The following is a 3,213-nucleotide window of genomic DNA, read 5'->3' as shown; positions in this document are numbered from 1 at the left end:
TCTTTCTCTCTTCCCCTCGCTCTCGCTCCCTCTCTCTCTCTTTCTCCTTCACTCCCCTTCTCTCTCCCCCCTCTCCCTCTCTCCTCCCTCTCTCTCTCTCTAGCCCCCTTTCTCTCTCCCTCTGTTTCTTTCTCCTTCTCTCACTCTTCTCTAAGCCCCCTCCTCCCTCTCTCTCCCTCTCTCTCCCTCTCTCTCTCTCTTTCTTCTTCTCTCTCTCTTCTCTAAGCCGCTTCTCCCCCACCTCTCAGTCTCTCTCTTTCTCCTTCTCTCCCCTTCTCTCTCTCCTCACTCCCCCCTCTCTCATCTCTCCCCCCTCTCTTTCTTCTCTCCCCTTCTCTCTCTCTTCTCTATGTCCCCCCTTTCTCTCCCCCCTCTCTTCTTGCTGATGGGGTACTGATCCCTTGTGCTTATTTGCAGTGGGGGGGATACCCCTGTACACATACAGACAGAGAAAGGGGGACACAATATATATTTACTTTGGAAACCAGGTCCCACGTCCCAGCCGGGCAGTCTCACAGGTGTCGGTCTATGTACCATCCCTCTATCACATGTACTGTGCTTGACTGTGTATATGTGTATGTGCGTGTGTGTATGTGTGTGTATGCGTATATGTGTGTGCGTATATGCATGTGTGTGCGTGTATGTGCATGTGTACATGCGTGTGTGTGTGTACGTGCGTGTATGCGTATGTGTGTGTGTGTATGTGCGTGTTTGTATGTGTGTGTGCGTGTGTATGTGTGTATGTGCATGTGTGTATGTGTGTGTGTGCATATGTGTGTGCGTGCATGTGCATGTGTTGTAAGTGCATGTGTATGTGCATGTATGTGTGTGTGGGTCTGTATGTGCATGTATGCGTGTGTGTGTGCGTGTGTGTGTATGTGCGTGTGCGTGTGTGTGTAGGTGTGTGTGCGTGTGTATGTGTGTGTGTGTGTATGCGTGTGTGTGCGTATGTGTGTATGTATGCGTGTGCGTATGTGTGCATGTGTGTGTGTGTGCGCACGCGTGTGTGTATGTGTGTGCGTGTGTATGTGTGTGCGCGCGTCTGTGTGCGCATGTGTGTGTGTGCGTGTGTGTGCGTGTGTGCGCGTGCGTGTGTGTGCGCGTGCGTGTGTGCGTGTGTGCGTGTATGCGTGTTCAGGTATATACGTGTATTGCAGATTTATAACTACTAAGGTTTTATTCCGTTCGGTTTCTCTCCCTCTCTCTGTCTCGCTTCCTCTTTCTCTCCCTCTGTCTGTCTCTCCACCTCTCTCTCTCTCTCATTCATTCTCTCTTGTTCTCTCTATCCCTCTGTCTCTCTCTCCCCCTGTCTCTCTCTCCCCCTGTCTCTCTTTCCCCCTGTCTCTCTCTCTCTCTCTCTCTCTCTCTCTCTCCCCCTCTGTCTCGCTCCCTTTCTCCCTCTGTCTCCCTCTATCTCCCTTTCTCTATCTCTCCCTCCCTCTCTCTCTCTCTCTCTGTCTCCTTCTGTCTGTCTCTCCATCTCTCTCATTCCCTCTGTCTCTCCTTCTCTCTCTCTCCCCCTCACTCCCTCTCTCTTTCTCTGTCTCTCTCTCTCCCCCCCCTCTCTCTCTCTCTCTCTCTCTCTCTCACACATCTTTGTGTTCTTGTATCAGAGGGAAGGAGAGAGAGGGGGAAGGAGGGGGGACGCTGAGATTTGGGGGGTGGGGGTGCGTCTCAACTCGTATTCTCAGCATCACTCGCTCTAAAACCAGAGCAGCATCTGCAGAATCGTGTCTGTCTCACTGTGTCTCTGTCTGTCTCTCACTGTCTGACTGTGTCTCTGTCTCTCTCACTGTCTGTCTGTGTCTCTGTCTATCACTGTCTCACCGTCTCTGTCTGTCTCTCACTGTCTCACATGTCTGTCTGTCTGTCTCTCACTGTCTCACGTGTCTCTGCAGTACTCGTTCATAGATTTGTAGCTGTCTGCAGCAGTCTCTCACACATTTGAAACTCTGTGCAGCAGTCTCTGACATCTGGAGCTGTCTCTGTAGCAGTCTCTTACATCTGAAGCTGTTTCTGCAGCAGTCTCACAGCTGGAGCTGTCTCTGCAGCCCTCTCGCACACATCTGGAACTTTGCAACAGTCTCTCACACATCTGAAACTCTCTCCAGCAGTCTCTCACATCTAGAGCTGTTTCTGCAGCAGTCTCTCTCACATTTGGAGCTTTTCTGCAGCAGTCTCGCATCTAAAATTATCTCTGCAGCAGTCTCTTGTACATCTGGAATTCTCTGCAGCAGTCTCTCACATCTAGAGCTGTCTCTGTAGCAGTCTCTCACACCTGGAGCTGTCTCTCCTGCAGTCTTTTACATCTGGAGCTGTCTCTGCAGCAGTCTCTCTCACATCTGGAGCTCTGTAGCAGTCTCTCAACCTGGAGCTGTCTCTGCAGCAGTCTCTCGCAACTGTAGCTGTCTCTCACACCTGGAGCTGTCTCTCACACCTGAAGCTGTCTCTGCAGCAGTATCTTACATTTGAAGCTGTCTCTGCAGCAGTCTCTCACATTTGGAGTTGTGTCTGTAGCAGTTTCTAACACCTGGAGCAGTCTCTCACACCTGGAGCTGTCTCTCACACCTGGAGCTGTCTCTCACACCTGGAGCTGTCTCTCACACCTGGAGCAGTCTCCCACACCTGGAGCAGTCTCTCACACCTGGAGCTGTCTCTCACACCTGGAGCAGTCTCCCACACCTGGAGCAGTCTCTCACACCTGGAGCAGTCTCTCACACCTGGAGCAGTCTCTCACCACCTGGAGCAATCTCCCGCACCTGGAGCTGTCTCTCTCACACCTGGAGCTGTCTCTCTCACACCTGGAGTTGTCTCACACACACATCTAAAGTTATACGGTGTGTTTTTTTTTTTTTTTAAAGCTTCTGTTTGTGAGTGTGTATGTATGTGTGTGTGTTTGTGAGTGTGTATTTATGTGTGTGTGTTTGTGAGTGTGTATGTATGTGTGTGTGTTTGTGAGTGTGTATGTATGTGTGTATGTGTGTATGTGTGTATGTATGTGTATGTGTTTGTGTAAATGTGTATGTGTGTATGTGTTTGTGAGTGTGTATGTATGTGTATGTGTTTGTGTAAATATGTCTGTGTGTATGTGCCTGTGCGTGTAAATGCGTGTGTGCACAGTATGTGTTTGTGTAAATGTGTATGTGTGTATGTGTGTATGTGTTTGTGAGTGTGTATGTATGTGATGGTTGTGTAAATATGTCTGTTGGGAAT

General features: G+C 49.9%; 1 protein-coding gene across 1 annotated transcript in view; it reads left to right on the top strand.

Moving 5' to 3' along the window:
• Positions 1–1,687: 1,687 nt before the first annotated feature.
• Positions 1,688–3,213, top strand: part of CDH24 (cadherin 24) — a 110,090-nt gene continuing 108,564 nt past the window's right edge. The window contains 1 exon segment of the mRNA XM_075569102.1: positions 1,688–2,837. The gene's annotated coding sequence lies outside the window, so the exon portion shown is untranslated.

The sequence above is a fragment of the Ascaphus truei genome, chromosome 13, assembly GCF_040206685.1.
Source record: "Ascaphus truei isolate aAscTru1 chromosome 13, aAscTru1.hap1, whole genome shotgun sequence".
Classification (NCBI taxonomy): Eukaryota; Metazoa; Chordata; class Amphibia; order Anura; family Ascaphidae; genus Ascaphus; species Ascaphus truei.
This window is presented reverse-complemented; position numbering and strand designations above follow the sequence as displayed.